Below are 21,224 nucleotides of genomic sequence, written 5' to 3'. Positions count from 1 at the left end.
TGATGTGGAAAACAGAAGGTAAAAATTGTTCGTGGTCGTGAAAATGAAAATCTCCGTCTTTCTCCTCTCCCTTCTCTGTTCCGTCCTGGTTGGTTATATAGTGATGAGCTGGTTGTACTTCATTTATTGTGATCTTGGGGCTGCGTTCTCCCTCCATCATCCGTCCCCTCTGTATTTACGGGGACAACATTCACTGACGCACACATGATAAACAGCAAACGGGATGATGGAAACAAAACGCACTCAGCATAAACATTGACAACACTAATTCTATGTAGCTCCGCTACAAATTCATGTTCACGAGTAGTCTAAAATTGTTCTTCTTATTTATCTATCAGAAGTTAGTCTATAAAACATGTGGAAGTTTATGCAGACAGGTAATGACATAGAAGTATCTGTTTTTAAAATAGGTTGGTTACTTTGAATACTTATTTGCTGTGAGTTACTGTATATACTCACGGATAAGTTCTCCCACAGATAAGTCGAGACTTGATTTTACTGTATAATTTCTGGTATTTTATAATGTCGGTCGTATAAGTCAAATGCAGAAAACTCACCCTATTGGTCCAAGAGATCATGATATGCTAAATCACACCTGAGAGAGTACCCATGGAGCACACTGCCTTTTTTTTCTATGTGGGTGCAGCAATGCGCTGTATCAGCTCATGCTCCTAACCTCTCTATCTCTCTATTGTGCCTATGTGACCATGCAGTAATACCCAAACTATTCCGAAGCAACGTTTGCACTGTGATGGAGCATTTGATCAGGAGAAAACATGAAGCTTGTTTTAAATTAAATGTTATTGAAGTAACAAAAGAAATTGGTAACTGCGCTGCTGCAACAAAACTAGATAAGTCTGAGAAACTGATGCGAGTTCGGAGGAGGCAACAAGATGTAAAAAAAAAAAAAATTAAGCATTGCATTTTTGAACGCCCGTATAAGTTGGAATCTGATTTTATGATTGATTTTTCGGGTTTCAAGATCCGACATACGTGAGTATATACGGTAATCTAACAAAATGTTTCTTTTGGAAAGTTTTAGAATACATTATTAACCAAAAACAAAACTTTTCAGTAACTAACCAGAAAAATGTTAATAAAATAGCATCCTCAAGCCCACTTAATCCATCTCCGAGTTGCATTGGACCCTATTCTGTAAGACTGGACAGGGTGCCAGTCAATAGCAGAGCCCACTTACACACACACACACAGATACACACTTGCCACTTCTTTGGAATGTGACAGGAAAACCCACACACACACAGAATGCACATGCAAACTCCATATTAAAAGCAGGGTTTGAGCCATGGGGACAAGATCTTTGAATCAGCTGCACTGTCATCACTGCACTACCATGTCATCCACTTTACAAATATGTAGTCACTCAAATGGTAGTACTAAAATGTAGCTCTAATTATGTTTATTTTAAAATAGATTTAAAGTATAATTTCAAATAATTTATTTTGTAAACACCATGGTTGGGCTGCTGCCTAGCGTAAACATGACTGTGTTTCGTTTCCTGGTTCATTCCTGTGTGGAAATTTCATGTTCTCCCCATGTCTGCCTGCATTTCCTGCCAGGTACTCCGTTTTCCTCCCACTGTCCAATGACATAAAGGTTAGGTGAATTGGTGATGCTAAATTGGCCTTAGTGTGTGGATGTGTGTGTTTGTTCACTCTGTGATGGACTGGCTCTCTGCCCAGAGTTTGTTCCTGCCTTGTACCCAATGCTAGCTGCAGGTTACAAAATGACATGACATTACTTACTGAAATACCAGTGTCTGAAATCCTTATGTTAAAAAGCATCAGTAGAAAGTTATGTAGCAGCTCCACTAGCAAGGACTAAATGTGAAAAAATCAGGTTAGCGTTTTTGGAATTAAATGATAAATTGGTTAATTACTACTATTTTCATTTTTGTGGTAGAGCACAAGAGAGGCAATATCATCACAAAATCGTGGAAAGCAAATAATGCCAAAAGTGCCAAAAGCATTCAACATTAAATGTGTTAAAGTTTAGTTCATAACATTTCTTATTCAGTCTTCACCTTCAACTCACTGCATGATGCTGAGTAGGACACAACCTGTTGTTACTCTAACTGTAAAAATTATATTTAAATAATTGTAGTCATGTAACCTGACTGTAAATCATGTAAACTGTCTTGGATCAAGAATGAAATCTCTAAGAGCTGTAAGGGAATTTTCTTTTTAATAACAGCTATGATCACTCCTGTGTTTAATCGCTAAAGTGTTCATGAAAGACACATTAACCTCCGAAGGTTGTTTTTTATTGGTCGACACGTTAATCCATGAAATGCGTTAATTATTCGCCTTGTTTTACATACACAGTCTGCAATACTTACTTGTGGAATCCACATTAAACCTAGAAATACCATAGCAAAGACCATAAGCCTATATTTTTTAACTCCTTCTGGGTTATCTCTGTCCTTCAACTCCCTGAACGAGCACAGCGCACTAACATTTATTACTCTGGGGAAAGGATTGCTGGTGTCAGTATCAGTGAGATAACAGCCAAAATTTCTTTCATTTTAAACTTATGTTTATTTACAGATGAACTAGGCATACAAATACTAGAACTTAAAACTGAAGAAAACATACAACCTAAATAAACTTCTCAAAAAATTAAAGGAACACTTTGAAAACACATCAGATCTCAATGGGGAAAAAATCCTGCTGGCTATCTCTAGTGATATGGACTGGGTATTGTGTTAGGAACGAAAGGATGCCACATCGTTTGATGGAAATGAAAATTATCAACCTACAAAGGGCTGAATTCAAAGACACCGCAAAAATCAAAGTGAAAAAATGATGTGGCAGGCTCATCCATTTTGCCAAAATTTCACTGCAACAACTCAAAATCATACTCAGTAGTTTGTATGGCCCCCACGTGCTTTTATTCATGCCTGATAACAACGGAGCGTGCTCCTAATGAGACGATGGATGGTGTCCTGGAGGATCTCCTCCCAGATCTGGACTAGAGCATCACTGAGCTCCTGGACAATCTGAGGTGCAAACTGGCGGTGTCAGATGGACTGAAACATAATGTCCCACAGGTGTTCTATTGGATTTTGGTCAGGCAAACGTGGAGGCCAGTCAATGGTACAAATAAAAAGGGCAATGTGAAATGCAAGCAACAACAAATTAGTCAACTTTAAGAGAATACAATATTAACATCAACACTCCTGAAAGAGTTTAATGGCTGCTGGCAGGGATGACCTCAAATATAATTCTTTGCATGAGTGCACGTTGAACAATCTATTGCCACTCTCTTTAACCAGATTGGCATGTAGAGGATTACTGGCATTGTCCATGCAGGCCAATAGTTTATTAAATCAAATGTTATTTTCTCAACTACACTCTTCACAGAGTGTAGACTGCCTCCCCAGTTAGGGTCAGCCTTTCTCTTCAGTTTATTAAGTTGCTGGCACCACCTGTATTAATATATTGACCCTATAGAAAAAGAATGAAACTGAAAATCTCTACTACAAGCATACATACTACAAAGGATCCTCAAAAAAGAATCAACTATGCCCTTGTTATACAGATGTTCAGTCTTATAGGCCACTCCATGCTGTTGTCCAGATGTCCTCCGAATGAATACATAGTTTCTAAACACCTCCAAAGCCTTTCTATGAATAGTGACAGAAGACTGAGGTGCCTTGGACCTGCTGAAATCCCCTACTATCTCCTTTGTTTTACCAAAGATGACTTGTTGATGTTATCTTTTGTCCCATGCAAAAAAGCCCCTCCACATCTTTACACATCCTCCTAATATGCTCCACCATCACTGTACAGTATCATCAAAAGATTTTCACAGATGATATCACTCAGTTGTACCTGACGACTCGGATGTAAAGAATGAATAAGAAAAGAGCTAATACACTCCTCTGTGGGGCCTGGGTGTCACATACAGTTCTGTGACCGTGCAAACAGATCTGCCAGACATGTGGTCCATAATCCAGGATACTTTGGATTCATCTGCCTGCATTGAAAGTCACCTCTCCCCAACAAAACAGGCTCTGTTCAGCAACATCCTCTACTTCTAACATAATCAGGCAAACTGTAGGGGCTCTAGTGCAGTCCTGGTCAGAACTCTGAAGTAAGTCAGGACTAGTTTATCTAGGGTCTCTATGATGTGAAATGTCATACCCACCAGTCGGGACTACCCTGAAATGCAAAAAACAGCTTGAAATGGATAAAGTGGGAGACTGCATAGTATGTCAAATACTAGTGCACACACATACTACTAGATTTTATTGGCTTGATTTTTATTTATATAAAATATTTGTAACATTTTGACAAACAAGTTAAAATTAATATAATATAGTAAACATTGATTTCTTATGGTACATGATAGCCGGATCATTTCCAGGCAGGGATGCCTCCTTTGTGTAGCTGCAATGTTCTTCCAATATTAATGTGAGTTTTTTCAGAAAGTACACATTATATAAACAATTGATTAGAAGCATTAAATAAAATAATTATTCCTATAATGAGAAAATTTTATAGTAGAGCACAGTGCTACAACATTCTCATCACAAGGAAATTCAAGGTTACTTTCATCTCTTTATTGATTAGCCTTTTATCCTCTTGCAAGCAAAGGTGTGAGCAGCTTAGTGACTAGATATCAATTATGCTCAAATCTCAACAGAGTTTGAACACAATGGCTCATATTGGCTTATTTTTACCCGTGATGAAGAGAGCAGTAGAGTAGTTAATGATAGCATCACTCCATTCTGGTAACACATGAATTGTTTAATAAAACATTTTAGACTGCCATTGAGATGTCTTTACAAAATGATACTATTGTCACAGGATTTCAATGGAAGTATTTTCCTTAGGAAAGTAAGTAAAATAAAACCTTGACTCTAATTTAGCTGCAACATCAATCCAATTCATTTTTTATCTACAGGTAATTTAAAACTACCTAGTCTGGAGAAAACACTTTGCTTATCTGGATTTAATGTTATTTAGAACAGTGGTTCCAAAGTCTGGACTTGTGCCATTGATGTGGCTTATGGTCTGTGTTCCAACAAACAAATTAATCAGGTGTCCTCTTTTATTCTACAAAATGTGTTTCAGATTTGTGAGAAATGAACAATACTTACCTGTTAAGGTTATGTGACCTTATCAAAGATAAGCATGGACAGAAACTGGTTACATTATTGAACTGAAGTCACAGCTTTTAACACTCACAGTTCTCATTATGTTCGTTATTCATTTTCTTCATATTATGGAAACACCTAATTTTTCTTCCTTAATTACTGGTAAATATTCAATGTATATACGTATATTCTAAACTTTATTAATCATTTTTTTAGAGTTGTGCATACCTGTTGTCTATCTAGTCATCTTCTTCATGCATAGTCACTCAATTTTGCAAATTAATGGCTGTGCCATAACCTTAATCCTAAAATCCATTAATGACTGGTTTAATTGTATGGCCTGGGATATTCAGTGACTTGGATATTTTCCTGTCTCCATTCTCTGACTTGGAGCATTTTTATGTCTTCATTGTGTAGGTTATCACACAAGTTGGACCTTTCAGACAGGTGTATTTATACAGCAGTCAACTGAAACTCCCGACAGATGATTTTCACTGAATACATTATATGACTTTGAATCATATAACAAAGTGATGACTAGTGATGATTTAGGTGTGTCATATTACTTAAATACTTATGCAATCAATTATTTTGTGCTTTATATTTGTAATTAATCTACTGTAGACCAGCCTGCAGAGATCTGCTTTCACTTTCAGACTACTGAGTCATTTTCAGTTGAATTAAATCCATTGTAATTCAATGTTGCATAATAAAAGGTGAAAATTGGGGTTGAATACTTGTTACGGGCACCATATCTTTTTAGAGAAGCCTAAGCCTAAGAACATGTCACACATACAGCATTTCAAAACAACAGTTGTGGTCACTGGTCATTTAAGAACAATAATTGTCTTCTGAACTGTACATACCAGAAACCACCTTTGCATAGGACATAATGGCAGGACCTGCTTGCGTCCACATTAATTGAACATAACACGCATAATTTTGGAATGTGGAATGGAACCAATAAACCAAGACATAAGTCCATGCTTCTTTTATTAAGTTAGTTGATTGACAACAGCACTTGGGCATTGGATGAGTTAGTCTTTAAGCAGTAATTTAAAAGAGGCTCTTTACACTTCCAGACACACTATAAAAAACATTACTACTGTGTTACTCAAGTTTCTGTTACTTCTTGTCATTTTCTTTTACTGTACCCTTGTTCTTCTAACTAAGGTTTTTGATTTGCCCAATTTTTATTGTTGTTTTATTGATTCATGCACTCTTTATTAGTCTTCTGATGCCTTCATATCCTGCAAAATATCTGCAATGATTTTTTCCCGAATAATGTTTTGGTAATATTTGCATCTAATTAACTCCACACTCTTATGCTATGCCGAATGCTCACCAGAAGGAAATCCCTGGGAGTCACTGGAATAAGGTGATCAGTGTTTTCTTCAACTATGCAGTATGATTTCATTCATTGCATATTATTTTAGTTACTATCTGTAAGGAATTAATTTAGATTGAACCTGCAGTAAATTAGTCAATGAAAATTTGCTTTTTACACCCTGTTATTTCGCAAATTACAAAAAAACATGCAAAAACGTCAGAAAGCTCATAACTGCAAATCACTTTAAAAATACACTGAAATGCAGTTCAATGAAATTCATTTAAAAAACTGTTCCTAACTACTGGTTTAATCACTTTCTGTTTATATGAAGTATATGTAGTAGCAACAACAACAATTTATTTATATTACGCATCTTTATATATAATATACTACCATGGCTGTCTGTTTGTCTGTCCAGGATTTTAAATCACTTGTAACTCTCAAACTGTTTGAACTACTGACCTGAAATTTGGCACACATATACTACGTGACCTCTACTATCCACATTCGGGGTGATGATTGACCTCCAAGGTTATTCCTCTTTTTATTTTATTTTATTGTAGAATCAACTATTCCAGATTTTAGGTGCATAACAGCCGAAGGCTGCCTCACCACTTCCTTCAATCTTCGCTCTTGGAATTGCAAGTAGACCTTCGTTTGAAGACTTAAAGTTACGATTAGGAGTGTAAGGTGACAGGTATTCCAAAATATAAAATGGAGTGAGATTATTTAAGGCTTTGTAAACCATAAGCAGTATTTTGAAGTCATTTCTGAATGGCACAGGTAAACAATATAAGTGACATCAAAACAGGACAATTTTTTTTTTCCTAGTTAAAATTCTGGCAGCTGCTTTCTGCACTAGTTGCAACGGATTGATGTCTTTCTTAGTAGTCCTGAAACAAGTGCGTTACAGTAATCTGATCAACTAAAAGTATGAACTAATTTTTCAGCTTGTTGCAAAGTTATAAGGGATCTAACATTTGTTATATTCATTAAGTGAAAAAATGTGGTCAGAGTCTATAATTACCCCTAAATTCATTACCTCTGTCTTGACTTTTAAGCCTAAGGGGTCAAGATTATTTCTAATACCCTCACTATATCCATTTTTGCCAATAAGTAAGATGTATGTTTTCTCCTTATTTAGTTTAAGAAAATTACTGCTCATTCACTCAGAAACACAAGTAAGACATTGAATCAATGAACCTAGAGAGTCGGGGTCATCAGGCGCTATTGATAAATAGAGGTGTGTGTCATCAGCATAACTGTGTTAACTCATGTTATACCTTGAGATAACCTAACCACTGGAAGCATGGAAATCAAAAAGAATAGATTGTTGTGGAACACTATATAGAATATCATGTGTCTTTGAAGTATAATTACCACAACTAACAAAGAATTTTCCACCTGTAATGTAAGACTCAAACCAAATTAAAAGACATTAACAACAAATTAAGACATTGCCAGAGAGCCCCAAACACTGACTAAGTTGATTTATAAGAGTATTGAGATCAATGGTATCAAATTCTGCACTCAGATCTAAGAGGATGAGAACAGATAAACGGCCTCTGTCCTCATTAACCTGCAAGTCAATTACTACTTTAATGAGTGCAGCTACTGTACTATACATCTCCAGACATTGACTTGAAGACTTTGCCTTTCTCTTTCTGTCTGCTGGTACTGAATTTAGCTACATAAAATTTCATTGATGTGTATATTAATTTGGTTGATGGCTTGAAATTGGCCATTGTGAATGAGTGTGGTATACTTGTGGTTTTGACCAGTGATAGTATGGTACTATATCCAGGGTTGGTTTTCAACTTTGAGAACATTAGAACAATCTAGACAAAAACAGGCCATTTATCCCAACAAAGCTCGCCAGTCCTATCCACTTATTTCTTCCAAAATAACATCAAGTTTTGAAATTTCCTGAAGTCCTACTGTCTACCACACTACTTGGTAGCTTATTGCATGTGTCTGTGGTTCTCGGTCTAAGGAAAAACTTCCTAATGTTAGTGCGAAATTTACCCTCAACATGTTTCCAACTGTGTCCCCCATGTTCTTAATGAGCTCCTTTTAATATTTCAATCCACTGTACTAATTCCCTTCATAATTTTAAATGCTTCAATCATGTCTCCTCTTAATCATCTTTTGATTAAACTGTAAAGGCTCAGCTGTTGTAATCTTTTTTCATAATTCATCCCCTGTAGCCCTGCAATTAGCTTGGTTGCTCTTCTCTGGACTTTTTCTAACGTTGCTATTTATTTTTGTAGCCTGTAGACCAAAACTGTACACAGTACTCCAGATGAGCTCTAACCAGTACATTATGCTGAATGCTGCTAGCACAGCAACCAGCCTCTCTCAAACTTGGATAAGCATTTTTAGAAAATAAAAGGATATAATTTATGCTACTGTTTTGAAATTATTGAAGTCACTTTCAAATTCATCCTCTGAATATAAAGCCTACCTATTGGTCATGCAATTTACTTTAAGGCCTCTAAGGTAATACCCTGTTTTTCAGGCAGCCTTCACTGTCAGAACATCCCTAATATACAAATTGATAGATACTCAATGTTAATAATAATAGAGGGGCTTATTTAAAAATATAATATTTTTCAAGTGTTTTTGTAATTTTCAGGATAACAACAAATGAATATAAATCAAGTGGATGAATTTTGCTGAGAAAAATCAAACCTCCAGTGAAAATGATGTTTAAAAGCCTCCAACAAGAACAAAAAATTCAAACATTATTATGAAAAAAATTACTACTGAACACTTACACTACACATCCTATACATTTGATTTTAATCTAAGTCAACCCAAACACAGTTATACTTTGAAGCTAACATTGTTGTTAATTCAAAAAGAAAATGTGACATATAATATTAAAAAGAGATTTATTTTTATTTAACACCATGACAAACAAAAACAAGGGCCAAATTAGGCATGTTATAATTCACGTAATTTGGACTTTATATTTTAAATTTGCCACACTCCCTGAAGTATATAAAGTTATGTTCTTGGAAAATGCACATTAATCATGGCAAAACAGTTGTGTTTTTAGAATTTTAACAACCTTATAACATTCAGTTTTTTGTAAGATAGGCTCTTTGTAGCTTTCTAGAACATTAGTTTCTAAACATTAACTCCTTGCATTTTATGATCTTTGAAAACTATACATCCTACATTAAGAAGTTAAACAGCCATAAAGATTGATGGACTCATTCACTAAATTGGAAATCTAAGCAGAAAACTTTTAAAATGTCTCATTAGTGCTTAAATGAGGACAGTCATATACATTAACAGTCATTAGTAAGAATGATACACACTGTCTTTTCCTTGGAAGTATTCTCTCTTTTAGACTAGCCATCAAATTAATAAAAATCATTTTTATATGTAATGTTAATGCTTTTGGTAATAATCATTTTTATAAAGTGCTACAGAACAATTCATTTTCACAAAAGAAGGTTTGAATGTTGTAGCCTTTGAAAAACTGCAACTATATACCAAAGCTAAGGGTCTGTGATGACTGGTGGAAGGTATTAATGGTGTGGGTTACTGCCTAGAATACACCAGTCCATCAGCAGCAGACTTCCTGGTTTCATCCCCTGGCATTTTTGGCATGAATATTCATGTGGGGTCATGTGGACCTCACCGAGAAATGCTTTCAGAAAGGGCAGAGTCACCCTGAGAAGCCATGTTGTTGTTTGTTTGTGGGTGTGTATGCATGAGTGTGAGTGTGTGTGAGAGAGTTAGATGATCAAGCACTTACAGAGTGCATCTGTTCCTCTAGTGATTTCAGGAAGGATCCCAGTTTGGATCAATTAAACTCATGGAGTTTGAGAAAGTAAGCACAGATCGTACTGCCTCTGACCACAAGTGAGCAGTTTAAGGTGGAGCCAGTGGCATGAATATGCAGGCATGGGTCTCAGCAGAAAAAAGATTTTTGGAGCTACAAGGAATTATCTTAGATCCATGAAGGAATGAGCAAGAGACATGGTGTTTCACAAATATTAGGCTATAAACACTAGAAATGACAAAATGTTAGCCAAGTATTCTATAAAAAAACTACACAAAATTAAGATCTATCAGCATATTGTCATGCAGTACAACCACCAAAGGACAGTATTAAAAGATATCACAACATCAAACATGACAAGCAGAAACACAAATTAGAAATTCATAAATATTCATTTTTGTTCAATGAACAAAGTTTCAAATCAAATTGTACAAAGGTAATAGGAGACATGATGATAACAACGTCTTCAAAACAGAAAAATGTATAAGTTCACACTAGCTTTAAATAATTTCACAAAAGAAAAATCATCCAATGGGTCTATTAATGGCACTGTAGCCTTCAAGCCTCGAGGCAGAACTGAAAAGTTTAGGCTGCAGGTGTGAGAAAAGGTATGATGAGAATGCGTCGGGGTCGAAGGTCCTGATTTTGCAACCTGGCTAGTAGCACAAAAATAAAAGATTTTTCCAGATAAGAAAACATTAATTAAAATGATTAAGTTGCGTTTTACTATAAAGATTTTAATACATTACATTTCTGAAGCAAGTTCAGTACTATTTGGTTTGTGCACAATAGTGTCATCTGATCGGAAAAGAAGGGCAGTGCTTAACTTGCCTTAGATGCTGAGATACATCTCTTTATGACAGTGACACGAGGGAAAGACCTAGCATGTCAACAGTGTAAAGAGTGAGAGAGACAAAAGAAACATTGAGGAGAAAGGCAAGGAGTAGGCAGGTAGAAGGTAAGCACACATTTGTTATGTTTCAGCCAGGATTGTTGCCCTGGTTTCAGTTTATTTCTTGATTTAATTTTTTTGTTGTTTTGTATATTGTTCTATTTTTGGTTTCATTTTGACTTTGTGAAATGTTACGATTTTCTTTAAAATTGTGTTCATTATTTATTTTGTATTCTTATACCTTTAATATATAGTATTTTAAGTTGTGTGCTCTGTCTCCTTTACATAGAGCCAAAGGAGGTTTAACCACCTAATCATGCAGCAGGATGCTGGTCCTATCTAGTAGATAACTGGAGCTCTGTATTCTATTTGGTTTATGGATTCCTGTTTTGTATTATCTTTGCCTTGTATTATTCTTTTTTAAATGCATGTTTAGAAATATTTAAAGACCTTTGTTTGTTTTCATTTGGCCTGGGTTTTTTATGATTTTTTTCTCTTATCTCTCTTGTAATTTATAGACATTTTGAAATTCCTAGAACTTTAAAAACCTTAGCACCGTTTCTGAGTGCAGTCCTGAAAGCCTGCCATTTCAGTTTGGGGCTAGGCAGCCAGGGAGTGAGGCATTTTTTTTGAAGTCTTCTCCCCTTTTTGTGCTTCATTGTGTCAAAGCATCATAACAAAGTTTAGGACAAAAGCGGTCTTTTATCATTTTCATGGTGTCCCCAAAACCATAATGGTGGGAGTTACTTTAGGGATCCCTGCAATTCTAAATAAAATACATATCATGTATGATCTAAATAGTTGCCCTGTCATTAATTATAGTGGTTGATACAATCTACAATGTAAACCTTTTAAAAGTACAGCAAAATTTAGATAAAGGAAATGGAAAAACAACAATATATACTCTAATCATACTATTTTTGATTTATGACTTTACCCATTTCAGCTCAATCTTTTGGATCTCTTTTTGGGTTGCCTCTTTGAGGGACCATTTGATATTCTCTTTTGTTTAGACTTTGAAAAACGTTTTTGCTACTAAAACCTTTTTCTAAAAAGATATTTCTTTATTTCAGGCTGTGGATATTAACACTTCCCCTCTCACTTTCTTTTTGCTTTGGTGTCCAGGGTGAAAAGCCTACTTTGAGAGCTGGGCCATTTTTTTAAGTGAATTTTTTTAAGAGGTTTAAGCCATCTTGTGAGTTTTATGAAAATCATTACAATATGATGCAGGCATGGGAAGAACCATCCACAGTGCACAGAAATCTGAGTCTTACCATGCCAACATCAAGCCAAACATAGTTATCTACCATTCTAAATTATATCATTCAGATTGTATTAAAAACTTTAAATTGGTTAAGCATTTTTTAGACATAAACATTGTCACACACGTGCGAGTAGGAGGCAGCTAAAGAGCTTGAGTAATTGTAATAAAACATCCGATCAGGGGCGGCGGAGTGCGCTGACTGTCTTTCTCAGTTCCCTGCAGACCTTTCCCGGGAAATCCTGCAAGGTTCCGGCACCTCTGAAGACGTTACTTCTGAAGCCGGCCCCTTTGATGATGTCACTTCCGAAGCTGGCCCGTTTGATGATGTCACTTTTGGTTCCGGCCCCTTTGATGACATCACTTCCTCTCAAGACCTTTAAAGTCTCCATCTTAGGCTACTATAGCCAGTTCTGTTTTGGGCTCTGTGATATGCACATCGTGTATTTGATTAAGAATACCCTTTTGCAGTTGGGAAAAACAATATACGGGAGGCTGCCCCAAACCTTTATAATGTCTTGGACTCATTTATATGACAACATGTATTTAATCTAAATGGAAATAAGCTGAGCTTTGGGACTGAAGACAGATGCATTTACAGTTGGAAACTATTTGACATAATGCGCAAGATTGTTCCCTTCAGATTCTAACTGAACTGACATTGTTAAATGCAGGAACTTAACTTGGAAGTTGCCCACATACTCAGAAAGTCATACCAGAGCAAGTTTATTGGGTTGCTCGTTTGTACAGAAAATGCTGTTCACTCTGAAATGGAACACTGTTTACTTAATCCGTTCAGAAACGAATACAAAAAGAACCTGAAAGAATTAAACTGAAAAAAGTAGAGTATGTTTGAAATAATTATTCCAGAGCTGAAAGCAAAGTGCTTACAAATATACTGTTTTTGTGCATGAATATGAATCTGTAGTGTGTCTAAAAAACCAGAGCCTTATTAAAAGGATTTATTAACAATAAAAAAGCAAAATATATAATATTTACAAGGGTGTACAAAAAAAGGACATAGATTTTATTTGAAAGATGTGAGGAATCTGTTTTTACCAAACGACCTAATTAGCACACACATACTGTAATTCAGAATGCCTGCAATACTTACATGATTTAACTTGGGAAATAAACTTGTAAAAGGTTTACTTTGTCGAGCTTGCTGGTCTGTAGTGTATTGATTGCTGACCTTTAAATGCCAAATACTCTGTCGTAACAGGCGCAGTTGTTAGAGAAAAAAGACTTTCCATACATCAGATAGTAAAACGGCCATTTTAGTTTTACACCAGCAATTGCAGATTGTTACTCTTGTGATTTTATCATGTTGTAATACAACTGCTATTTCCTCATTTTTGGAAGTAATGCTATTGTTTTCTGTACTTTCATTTTTGGCATGGAAAAAAGGCAAATGCCAAGAATGAACCTTAGTCTTATTTTGTCTTGTATTTTTCCTGAAATTCTTGCAATTTCTGAAATATACAGTAAAGAATTTTTTTGGGAGATTAGATTATTTTTTCTTCCTTTAGGCTAAATTTCAGATGTAGTCTGTTTTTTAATACATCTTCCTCCAATAAGTGGTTATTCCTGCACTTTTCAATTCCTGCACAGGTAGGTTTTGATTAAATCTTTTATTCTATACCCTCTTCACATACACTTTCAAAGGCATAAAGTGTCTTGATAAAGACACCAGGGTACCACTTTGCTACTCTTTGGGGTGTGTGTGTGTGTGTTTTTTTTATTGTTAATAAATGAGGTTAGAGATAAACAAATGCAGGGCAAACTTGACTAAGGGTTTTAATCTGCATTTGACACAATTTGTAAAACTTATTAAAAAAATTATAGTCAAACAAATTATCAAAATAATCCACTATGGTAAACATTACTTGCTATATTACATATGAGGAGGAACCCAAAAACACCTGGAATTGTTCAAAAAACTTATAGAAATTCATTTTTGGTTACCTTCAAAATGCTTTCCTTGAGATGTAATGCTGTTGTCCCAAAGCTTCTCCCATTCCTGTACTCCTCTTTTGTCACCCTGTCTAAAACCTCCTGCATTTTTTGTTGGATTTCTTGCATGGTAGCAAATCTTCTTCCCTTCAGTTACAGTTTTAATTTGGGAACAAAAGGAAGTCGAAGGAGCCCTCACTGATCCCTACACATCTTAAGTCCAGAAAATATGAGATATTGTGAAACAACAAAAATCACCACTTTTGGTATTATCCTTTACTGTTTTTCTATACACTTTAAAAGATTGAACTTTCAGAGTTACTCTTTATTGAAAGCTCATCATCTTTTATCTAAGACTAAAGTACATGAGATGCAATGTGAGAAATATGCCAGTGCATTTTATAGTACATATGATCTTCAGCAATTTAATGTGCAATTGGCAAGATGCTGAAATCACCCTACAGCACCTGATGCAAGTGACGTTGGTCTTTTCAGATAGATTTGCCAGCCTTCAGGAGATACCTGGGCCTTTTTACGGAGGCCATAGTCAGACACCAACTCATTGGGAGACACACAAAAACTCATTGGGTCTGCTACAAAATCCCTTTAAATGTGTGGCAGTTTATTTTGCTGTAATAAATGGCATGTTTTGCATCTGTTTCCATATTCAATTACATTTTTTCAGTTCAGTTTATTGTTCACTGAATGCGGGCATGTGAGAATTTCGTAGGTAACATGCAAATACAAACTTTACAAATTAATAATTACATAATGAATGCACATAAAGACACAGAGTTATTTATACCAGTATGTGGGGACCCCCGTGGCTGTAGGTTTTGTCCCAGCCCACTTCTTCTTTTATTTGGACTCCTAACTTAATTAACAAAGCTGTTTTTTTCTAGTTTCTGTATTTTTGAACTTCAATCTGGAAACTAAAGACTGGTTATGATATATTTTAACTGGATGAAGTACTAATTTATATGTGTCAGTTGGGTAAAATTCATTATTTTTCCTTTTATACTGTATTAATTTTTTATTTTTAATGTTCTGGTTATTTAGGTAATTATTTAGTAATAATAATAAGTTGGTAATGCTGCTTGTTTTAGAGTCATTTGCATTGGTGTCTGCTCTGCTCAGCATTAGCTGTCTGTATTCAGAATCAATTAAGAAAGCAAACTGTACAGAAAAAGTGAATCAAAAACAGTCTTTAAAGATACAGAAAATTAAGACACATTTATATTTTTTGTTTAATCATATCTGCCACTACTGCACTTTTCTAAATGCATCTAACTACTTCTTCAACATGTTGTAAAGAATGTTGAGCGCCCTCCTTTGTATGAAAATGTGCTCTAGAAATAAATGTTACTATTATTGTAGACTGCTGTATTTGTACCTTTGTAAAGGCCAAATTAGATTTTTCTCATTAATGAGTGGACCAAAAAATTCAGAAAGTGTGTACCAGTTGAATAATCATGGCTTAGATATCCCAGACAGAATTTAGTGAATCATTTACTGATTGCTTAGACTACAGAACGGTTTCATTTATCTCAAAAACTAGTAATCCATAAATCAGTATGCTTCTCTTAGGGCAGGGGTGTCAAACTCCAGGCCTGGAGGTCCACAGAGACTGCAGGTTTTCATTCTAACCCTTTTCCTAATCAGTGACCAGTTTTGACTGCTAATTAACTCCTGTTCCCTTCATTTTAATAGAACTGTTCTTAAGGATTCATTCATCTGAATTGATTCCTTTCTTCATTAATTGTCAGCCAAACAGAAATGAGGCATGAAACGCACCAACAGATGACCAGCCAAATCGGGGCTTCAGACTCCAACCAGTTTCACAATGAGAAGCAGATTCTTGCTGTTAAATAAACCCGTTATTTAATTCCATGGCTTGTTGGTGCAGTCATTCTGCCACAGCAGACATTTCCAGAACTGTTGATTTTTCTGTTTTTCCTAAGACCACCCTCACAATGTTTTGTTGAGCTGAGAGATCAGCCTTACGGAGACCTCCACCTTTGTTTATTTTAACCTATTTTGTGATGGGCACAGGTGAGCTGGTCATATGGATTCTTGTTTTGTGGCTCGTTATTGTGGGACTGCTAATTAAGAAAAAGGAAACAACTAAGGGGCCTGAGTGAAGGTAATTAAAATTAAGGCAAAAGAAGGCAATTAGCAGCAAAACTGGTCACGAATTAGGAAGATGATTAGAATGAAAACCTGTAGCCACTGCGGCCCTCCAGGACCGGAGTTTGGCACCCGTGTATTAGGGGGGCCAATGTCAACTGGAGTTGTTGTGTCAGGCTTGAAGATGAAGTGAGCTCAGCATGTGGAATTCTGAAAAGACTTTCCAGTTGAAAGAGAACAGGGTGTTCAAAGTGAAAATTATTATTGACAGTAGTCAGTAGAATCAATAGAAAAGAAGTCCATGTGCAAGATACTGTATTGTGAGTAAGGCATGTTTCAGTGACTGAGGATCCCTTTTATTTAGCACTGTTATTTTAAAAAAATATTTGTATACTAACAATGATAGAATGAAAACCACTACATCTGGTAGAAACATAACTTCCTCCAAACTTTAAAAATCAGTAGACTATGGAAAGGCTTCTCTCATAAAATTCATTTTATGTTACAACCTTGGCAATGGAAATCTGTGTCTGTGTGTGTGTATGTGTGTTTTTGACAGAGAATAACATCAAATAATTTGCATGTCTTTGCAGTAAAAGAAGTCATTTTACCCTGAAAAGGCCACAGATTCAAGTGTGCCACTCTTGCATATTAATAGCACAGAGAACAATAAAATCCATAATTTTATTTTTACTTTGACATTTCCTTTCACCGATAAGAGAAGTTTAAAGGGGGAAAAGCCCAAAACAAAAGGGAAAAAATGATTTGCATATTATAGTCTGCAATCAGATAGAGTTTAGAATAGGGATCATCTTTCCCAATTACTGCCTTCAGGAGTAAAGGCATGAATTATTTAATAGCTTCCTGGCACAACAGATATTTATTTGTGACAAAGGTCTTCACTGAAAAAGAAAACCAAAACATACAAATGACAACATTCTAATTTGAGTGCTAATGCTAATTTGAGTAATTTCATAGAGAGTTTGTGGCTTATGACCCTTTAAAAGTGAGCATTAGGCTATAAGTAAGTATAACATGTTGACTTGTTACTTTTTTTTTGAAAAGGTATATGATAAAGTGTTTGAAGAGTTCAGTTATTATACATCATTTTTTCATTTATTATGAATACAGTATATAAAATGACACAGCTTCATAGTTCAAGGATTCACAAGAGCTCTTCTTTTATTTGAATGTTAGACTCAATTGTGCTTAGGTGAGCTAGGATTTAAAAAGAATTTATCACATAAAAATATATTAATGGCGCTGCCAAGTTGCATCAGCTATCGAAGAGTCACTCATGATATGAGCTGACATCCCATCAAGAGTGCCAGTGGCACCTATAAAACAGCAAAACTGCTAAGTCACAGCCAGAACTGCATCTAATACAGGGAGCAGTATGTTTAAGGACAGCAAGACACCTAAATGAGCCATACAAAGAGCCAAGAATCCATTCTGGTACTTGATGCAACACTGGTTTTATAAGTAAGGATTTACTAACAAGAAAAGAAAAAATGTAACAAAATGTTAACTTACTAAAAAAGCCAAAACCCAAAAACAGAACAACAATTCCAAGTATCAGTAAATCCATAGAAACTCAATACTTATTTAAACTCCACTAAAAACTCAAAGCACCATGCTGAGATCCCCTTCCATAGGTAGGTGTCAGCACCAATTACATCAGGGTTCCCCACCTCTTGGGGGACCACCCACAGAACACAAAGAATGAGGCAACAATTAAAGAAACAGTACACAATTAAATAAATGATAAAGAAACCTAAAAGAAAAAAAACATGAAAACACAACATCTTGAATGTTAATAAAGGATGGGAAATTACTAGCCAAACAATCAGAAATGCAGTCAAATGGCTGGTAAACTGATATTAATTCTTGTAGCAAATAATAAGAACTTACCTCCATTTTCCTTCCTCTTTCTGTCTCTCTCTCTCTCTCTCTGTTCTCTTTCAGAAAATTCATTGCAGCTTCCCTCTGGGTCCTCAGACTTTGCTCGTTGTATGTGGCCAGGATCTCACATAAACTTACTAGAATGGAGAGCTTTGCTCAGCTCACTTATTTCTTCTTTATGAAAAACAGTCCATTTAGTTCACTGGTAAGCATATACTGTATAGATGTACTGTAGATGAACGAATGAATCCCGTGAACGCCAAAAGTGACTCTACTTCATTGGGCCTTTCAGCAGTTGCTCCATCCTGGGTATGACATTAATCTGCATCCAGGTCTGCATGTAGGCCCTCCAAACTGCAGGGAAAACCTGGAGGTTGATGGCATAATTGGCACTCCAGCCACCATAAAAAAACTTCAGACTGGTTCCATTCCATCTGAACTAGTGTGGTGCTGAGGTGTCACCTGTTGCATGGCTGCACTCGGGTCCTAATCTGGGATCCTGAGTGGGTTTGTCATGTGGTGGGTGCAGCAATGCGCTGTATCAGAGCCGGCTCCTAACCTCTCTCTCTTTCTCTCCTCTTTTATGTGCCTCCTTTAATTCTGTCATAACAGGGTATGATGAAAGTTACATTTAAATGTAATCAAGTTGTGGCATTACTTGACACTTTTTAACATGGAATTCTTAAGTAAATAAACCGGTGCATGAGTATATACTTGAAGCAGTTTTTACAAACACAATGAGTTTGAGATATTTAATGGCATGATAAATTGGAAAAATAATTCCAAAAATGTTAAGTTCAAAGTTTTTAATATGAAAGCAATTTCTTAGCACAGTGCCTAAGAAAACTATTTCTATGAGGTTTTACATAGACTAGAATAGTCTGTGTTTCTCAGACAATCAAAACATGTATTCTGTGAAAAAACTGTGTAAATGCATCAAAGTTTAATTATTGCTGCTGTGTGTTAATTAAATGTTTTAATTTAGTGAAAATAATTAATTGATGTTTCACCTGGCTAGTGGATAATTAATGGAAAATTACTGATTAAACCTGTGTACATGTTAAAAAGGAAAGAATGTCTGGCTACATTTTATTTTATTTTTTAGAGAAACAAGAATACCCCCTAGCTTTAACACCTAAAAAGGAATTAATTAAATATAAACCCAACAAACATTTATGGATTGAACAAAAGTAGTATAGTAGTGTAAGATGAGTTAAAGTAGTTGTAATATTGTGAACAGACTTAACTAAGCACAGGTAACAAACTGCAGTTCCAACTGATATTAGGGGGCACAGGGTGTTGCTATGCTAATATAATATGTAAAATAAAATGTGCTGCTGTTTTTGGATTGCAGTTTTGAGATGACAGTGTGCAATGTAAGAGATGAAGACCTTGCTCACATGTTGTTGATTCAATAAATAATTAATATAGTTAGTGTGTGTCATTGCCGTTCACATAAAAAGATGCAACAGCAGTGGAATCATGCAGCCCAATGATGAACTCCACCTACATCACTAAATTCACATTACTCTTAATGACAATTTTGAGGATTTGTATTGGAGCCGCACACAAACTGCAAAGTCAGTCAGACAGTGGTCCGCAAGTATAAGTAAAATGAGAATGAGGTTTGCAAAGCAAGTAACACTGTCACAATATGTTAAGCACTAATGGAGAAAAAACACAAACGTATGATCAGAAGTTAGCTACAGCCACAACATATTCCTGTTCTGAGACACTTCCAACAATATCTGTAGTTAGGTTTGGACTTAATGCCATTCTTGGTATACTAAAAGGATATAATAGTTAGAAGGAGTTTGGTGTACCATCAATTAGTGGGTTACTAGTCCAGAAAAGCATAGAAAAATAAGTTCTAAAACAGACAAAAATTGTTTGAAAGAGAGCCTCGTTTGAGGAAAGAAATAAATGGTGGTCCAGATCTAATTATGCAATTTTCATTACGCTATAACTTAAGTTTATTACACAGAAAATCGCCCAAAAAGTCTCAAACCATCGAGAAGTGTGCGAACTGACAACATTAAGAATCGTCTTCACGCCGAACTGGAATCGTCCCCACATAAATTAAAGTCATCCAGACGATCTGGATCTGTATAAATGCAGCTAGAAACAAAAACTCAGAAACCACTTTTCCTGATCATCTGCATTTTACTTTTTACTATGTTTTATTATTTATTAGAAATTCATCTCGAAGAACTTCAGGTATGCCGGCCAGTAATATATTCACGACAACTGTTTCCATCACGTCTCCTTCAAACCAACAGTGCACTTTATGTATCAAATCTTGAATTTGCGCACGGATTGGGTCATCCATGTTTAGTTTCCAGTCTTTAAGTGCATAAGTTTTAGATCTCTGAAATAAGTCTTCGGCGGCATCCATCTGTGCAACCACTCCTGGTACCACTTGTCACGCTTGGGTCACAGATTTGCACAGAGACACAGAAGGTCGTAGAAAAAAAGAAGGATTTTTATTCAGACACCGCAAACACATGAGCTTAAACGTGCTCCATGACAAGTCAGAGATGACAGTTCCGCTAGGAGCAGAGAGAGATAAAAGCAAACAATCAATTCCAAAACTGACAGGCGCTGCGCAAGGCTTATAAGTCGGCGGAGTACCGCGCGAGGCTTGTATTACGCGTTATAGTGCAAGGATAAGGAGCAATGTGTAGTCAGTGTTTCAGGGTCTGTGGTTTTCCCAGGGGCGTCTGTCTCTATTTGGGGTGCGATCAGCCCTCCAGCTCACAGTATTTAAAATAGACAATTGCAGTGAAATACTCAAGTAACTGATTTTCTGCCTATAATAACTAAGGGCCAAACCGGGTTCGT

This window comes from Polypterus senegalus, chromosome 5 (assembly GCF_016835505.1).
Source record: "Polypterus senegalus isolate Bchr_013 chromosome 5, ASM1683550v1, whole genome shotgun sequence".
Lineage (NCBI taxonomy): Eukaryota > Metazoa > Chordata > Cladistia > Polypteriformes > Polypteridae > Polypterus > Polypterus senegalus.
Note: the sequence above shows the minus strand (reverse complement) of the source record.